Source organism: Equus quagga, chromosome 5, assembly GCF_021613505.1.
Source record: "Equus quagga isolate Etosha38 chromosome 5, UCLA_HA_Equagga_1.0, whole genome shotgun sequence".
Classification (NCBI taxonomy): Eukaryota; Metazoa; Chordata; class Mammalia; order Perissodactyla; family Equidae; genus Equus; species Equus quagga.
The window spans coordinates 125,323,631-125,329,630 of NC_060271.1; the positions used below are offsets into that span (position 1 = coordinate 125,323,631).

At 42.5% G+C, this 6,000-nt stretch overlaps 1 protein-coding gene across 1 annotated transcript in view; it reads right to left on the minus strand.

Moving 5' to 3' along the window:
• Nucleotides 1-5,715, minus strand: part of VSNL1 (visinin like 1) — a 108,341-nt gene extending 102,626 nt beyond the window's left edge. The window contains exon 1 of the mRNA XM_046663452.1: nucleotides 5,493-5,715. The gene's annotated coding sequence lies outside the window, so the exon portion shown is untranslated. The remainder of the gene's footprint in view (nucleotides 1-5,492) is intronic.
• Nucleotides 5,716-6,000: the final 285 nt, after the last annotated feature.

Below are 6,000 nucleotides of genomic sequence, written 5' to 3' on the forward strand. Positions count from 1 at the left end.
GGTTGCTCACCTGGAAATAATACAACAAATTGTTAGAAATGCAGTGCATTATCTTTTAAAAAAATAAACAATTGGTGGTTACACAGCAGGTCATCTGTGTTAGAAATGCATGAAGCAAGGCAGAGGAGAAATCCAGAGCATAAGAATCATGACAAATCACCCGACTTGCATACTTTAAGTTAGCTGATAAGGGTATAGAACATCTCTTTAATGTATTCACAGGCAACTTATTATTAAAGTGTCAAACCTCTTTCAGGATTCTTCAGTAATTTGCTATTCCATTTCTGTTTCATTCACTAAATAGTCTCTAAAGCACCCCCAAGATCCCCATTTGTGAAGTTCTCAATGAATCAGTCTGAGAGCAACTCAACCTATTTTGATTCACTTAAGAGAGCATAAGTTATCTTTAGAAACAAACTGTAAATGAGAAATGCAGTGCTGTGGTCCCTTCACAGTGTGAACATGTTAAAACAATAACAAAGCTTAAGAGATCCATGATCTAAATAAGTGATCCACCTAGCTGCCATAGTCTAGGCTTAGATTTCCTCTTTGACTTAAATATCAATTCTTGTAAAGATGTAAAAATAACTTATACTTTTACTTATTGCGAGATAAAAGGGAGGATGCTCATGCAAGTGAATTAAAAAGCACTCTTAAAGGTATTAATATAGTATGTTTATACCTTTACTGAAAATAAATTAGAAAATAATCTTCAGCGTTTCCTTTTAGTAATATAAAGATATTTAAAGTAATATTAACTGTGCACATGCTTTTAGTGGAATGATTTAATCTTGATATAATTAACAAGGCACATACAGCTAATTCTCTTTTTTTTTGTAACACTGGCACCTGAGCTAACAACCGTTGCCAATCTTCTTTTTTTCCCTGCTTTTTTCTCCCCAAATCCCCCCGAGTACCTAGTTGTATATTTTTTAGTTGTGGGTCCTTCTAATTGTGGCATGTGGGATACCACCTCAACATAGCCTAATGAGCCATGTGCCATGTCCGTGCCCAGGATGCGAACCCTGGGCCGCCAAAGTGAGCGTGCGAACTTAACCACTCGGCCACGGGCCTGGCCCCTCAACTGATTCTTATTAGAGCAAATATTTAATTGACAAATGTTATAGAGTATCAACTTTAAAATACATTGTACAGATACTGTGGAAATACAAAAAAAGTCATTAGAATCTCTGCCTTTGTGGACCATGATTCATATTGCAGATATGTCTTTAAGATAAAAATGTTCCTTAATATACTATGTGTTTAATGTATTGGAGGAATGGATTAGGTAATTTATATAGATCTCATCCATCTCATATACTCTATTAATTATGTGAATTAACCACTGGGATAGTAGAAATATCAATCACTCATTAATTTGTCCCTGTATCATTTGATGATTTAAGAAAATGAATATATTTATATCTACTTAACTAACTGAGATGTACATTGTCAATTTCAACCTTAGAGCAACTGAATGTGATTCCTTCTATAAGAAGAACCTTCCTATCTTCCTAAATAATCACTAGCATTAGGAGCATAGAAATCACTCGATACAAAGAAAAAGACCTTTGGAACAACATTAAAATATATTGTTCTCGTGTGGGGCCAGCCTGGTGGTGTGTAGTTAAGTTTGCAAGCTCTGCTTTAGCAGCCTGTGTTTTGCTGGTTGGGATCCTGGACATGGACCTAGGCACTGCTTATCAAGCCATGCTGTGCAGGCGTCCCACATATAAAATAGAGGAAGATGGGCACAGCTGTTAGCTCAGGGCCAATCTTCCTCAGCAAAAAGAGGAGGATTGGCCGTGGATGTTAGCTCAGGGCTAATCTTCCTCAAAAAAAAAAAAAAAATATATATATATATATATATATATATATTACTCTTGCTCTTGTGAATTAGGAAACCACAAGTTTGACATTGATGTTATAACTGTCATTCTATGAAACTCCCCAGGGAGCTCTTCAGTAATGTTTGGAATCCATACCTATATCCAATCCAAATAGAAAACCTACAGCTTGCCCAAGACAACATTTCTAGCCATGTGATCCTATTACAGAATGAGATTGACAGCATAGCAAATCAAAGCTGGGTGCTCAGCAGCTACAAGTCTCTGCTGTCTGCAGAGGATACCTGGTGTTCGGGAGAGCCTGGACACACCTGTTTTCAGAATAGAATAGCAACACCAGGTGACGTCTGACCCAGGAGCATTTGTTAGAGAGGAACTCTATGCAAGACAGAGCTCATCCCAATTCAGTAAAGGTTTGCCACGAGGGGAGGGGTTAAATTACATCATTTGTTAGTGAACGTGTTAAGAAACTCATCACTTTGCTTCCTCAGCTTCCTCAACAAATTCCAGGGGTATTTAGCTTATCTTTCAAATGAGGAAGAAACTCAGACTCTGTCTTCCTCAAGCCTGCCCTAGTGCCTCAGCTTTTTCAGGTAAGAATTCCTGGTATTTTCCCAAAAGGGACATTTGAGGTGGTTTTGGTTATCCTTCTGAGTGCCTGAGAGATAACACTTTTGGTGAAGGAAGAGGAGGGCCTGGATTATCTTAAAAAGGCCTAGAGCTTTATTGTATAGGTACTCAGGAAATTTTTATGGGAGGGAGAAAATGAGGGAGAAATGAGGAAAGCAAGTGAGCGGAAAAGAGAAAAAAAGGAGGAAAGAGAAGGGCCAATTAGACAGGTGTTATTGTCTGCTTTGCAGTTCCTGTCCAGCAATACAGAGAGGAAAGGTGTGCAAGAGCTGTGCATGTGCTTTAAACGCTCTAAAGGTTTTTAAAAGCTGAACCGCTCTCCTCTATAGCGCCTGCTTCAGGCTGAACCAGTCGAGCATTCTTCCTTCAGTCTCCCGTCCTCCCCTCTCCCCTTCTCTGCAGGTGGCTTCATCTGGAGGGCTTCCATGAAGGCTGCAGACAGTTAGGCATCTTGGATTTGGATTCTGCCTTCTAGGAGCCAGAGGAAAGCTGGCAGAGCCCACTGTGTGTTTACACTGCAGCTTCCCCACTCCACTGGGTCCCAATCCTTGCAGCTGCAGCAGTTTTGGAGGAGGCAAGACCAGCAGAAGAGTGAGGAAGGCGCCTGCAGTGCCTCCGAAGGCTAGAGTCCCCAAAAGACTCTGGGGAATAGAACAGAGAGGGTATGGAGATGGGCCTGGGCAGTCCTCAAATAGGAGCTGAAGATTCTGACTGATGTGCCTGTTCTCTCAAAAACTCCAAAGATCCAAAAGAAATTGACTGAAGTGCAGATGAGGCCAGGAAGGCCAGACTAAACATCTAATGAGTTGGGTATATTAGAGGTGATAGAAAGAAACCTTACAAGAAAGGAGAGGCAGGGAAGCACCATGGTGTGAAAAGGAACCCTTGGACCCTCTTGAAAGAAAGATGTGCTGGGGAGCAGGCAATTATTTATTTGAAGATTTCAGCAATGTCAATGAGGATGCTAAAAGTGCAGAGAGAAGGGAACATTTCCATTCAAGAGTACTTTTTAACTGTTTATTCCATAGACTAGAAGTTAATTGACTTTTCGCTAGCTCCATGACTCGGGCTCAATTTCCTCATCTGTAAAACAAGGGGTTTGGATTAGATGCTTTTGAAGGTCTCTGCCGGATGGACGTGACCCTCTATAACTGTCAGCTTATGAACCAGGGTATCTGAGAGCAAATTTCTATGATATGAGCTTTAATACCAGCTTTCCTCTTCTTCCTCCACTACCCAATTATCAATGCAGAGCAACACCTGCACCATTCAGGGAGCTGACTCCAACTCTCGGTGATGACAAGGAGTATGGCTCAATTATGACAAATGATTGGTCCTTCTGTCCTGGAGTAAGGAAGGGAGGAACAGAGAGGGCAGTATGATTTACACTTTGAGTTTCCAAGGAAAGGATATTCTCGAATTTTCTATTTCAAATTTCATCCATTTAAATAAATTGTAAATTCCTTTGAAAGTCTAAATAGTTGGACTGCCTGAGGGCCAAAGAATCCTATAATAATCAGCCCTGTTTGGGGGAAAATTTATTTCATTTCATCCCAGAAATTGGAGCTGCTTTTCCATGGAAACCTGGTACACACTGCCCATGCTCTTCTCTTGTCTGCCTGCCTCATGCCATTCTGCCAACCTGCTTCAGCGCAGCATTTTCTGGGGTTATTAAATACCTAAGCTTTATGAGTGCCCTCATGGGTGAGGTGTTCAATGATGCAGGACACCCCTCCCCCAACCACACACACAGGTAGGCAGTTTAAAAGGTAGTGGAGATAAAATGTGGCATAAGTGTTTCATTTTTAATTTGTCTCAACCTGAAATTCCTTTAAATTAAAAAAATTAATATGTAGAAATACAACTCCCTTGCTCATCTTGTCTTCAAGTGGGATGTGACACACAGACAGTATACACTTGTGTTTTCTACACCCACTAGCATTTCCATTTCATTTTAGTCTCCAGAATATGGACAGGAGGGCAACTCTAGAAAAATGGATTCCCACTCTTGCATCTCACAGGGCACTGATCCATGCAGTGCTGAGCACTCAGATGGAGCATCACCATTTCCTCTCACCCCCAATTCACCGGCACCCCTGAATTCCACAAGGGGTTTGACCTTGCAAAGACCCTTCTTCCGTTTCTCGGCAAGAAACAAGCCATTTTAATTCAAAACACAAAACGACCTTTTCTCCTTTAAAGAAACATTACCAAATGTAACACATCTGGGTTTACATTTCTCAACCCTGCATTCCGGAATGCGAATACCGGATGCAAAAGCAGGTAACTAGTTTGGGTCTGGCAGTCCTCATTCAGCGGCGCTGAGTCTCAGACTCTGTTCAACCTAGACGGCTGACTGTGCGGTTGAACATCTTTCCTTTTTTCTGCCCCTTCACCATCGTGATGAAAAATCAAAACAGCAAAATTATCTACTCATTTTTAAATACTAAGAGAGAAACGTGCTTATTTTGCGCCTAGCTCCGTGGTTCTGAACACTAACATCCCACTTCGAAACCAACCCCGATTTCCACACCATCTCGTCCACTCAGTTTTACTTTGCAAACACCTCCACTGCTCTTCCACGGTGAGAAAAATGGTGCACCAACCCCACGGATGACAGGTTATACTTGACTGCAAACGCTCAATAGTTTTATCAGCAACCGGAAAACTTCACAATCGGTCAATTAGCTACTTAAATCTGTGTGAGGAAATTCGCCTATTTATAAACTTAAACTAAAAAAGCACCTCTGTTTCACGTATCTTAAACCAGCCTAAGACAATCTTCCCAAACACGCTGCACATAAACACTCCCCCTTCCCCCACCCCCATTATTCCCAGAGGTCCCCCATGGACTAATAACACATTCAGATCACCAGCATTAACTACAGCAATTGTCACCATGCATTTAGACGCATCTGTGCAAAGCAAAGTATGTGACAATAGCCAAAGCATCTCGCAGACAATTGGCTGCACTACACATGCAGAAATGCAACGAAGATTGTATTTTCCACTTACAGTTATAGCGCTGCGCACGGTCACTTAACGAAAATGATAAAACTCAACAGTTCTTTATATATATGTATTTAATTCGGATAAACGGTTAAGCCGTCTCTGTGTGTGGTTCTCTCGCGCTCTTTTTTTCTCTGGGGCTCTAGGCTGCTCGAATCCCTCCTGGATCGCGCCTTGCAAGCCCAGCCGCCGCCGCAACACGCTCCGGTAAGTCTCTGCTGCAGATTGGGAATCCCATAGAAAACCTAGGGTCCCGGGAGCTGGATGCGCAGGCGCGCGAGCCGCCGCCTCTCCAGGCACCCCCCCCCCTCCTCCCCTTTCGTCTCCTCCCTCCGCCTCCAGCTCCGCAGCCCCAGCTTGGAGAGCTCGGGAGCCAGTGACCAAAAGCAGTCTGGCATTGGCGCATGCTCAGTTGGAGGGGCTCGGAGTTTCCGCGGGTGGATTCCATGTCTCCAGATTTTAGCAGAAACTCAAAAGGAAAGTAGATGGGAAAAGGGAGCCTGGCTACCGAGCA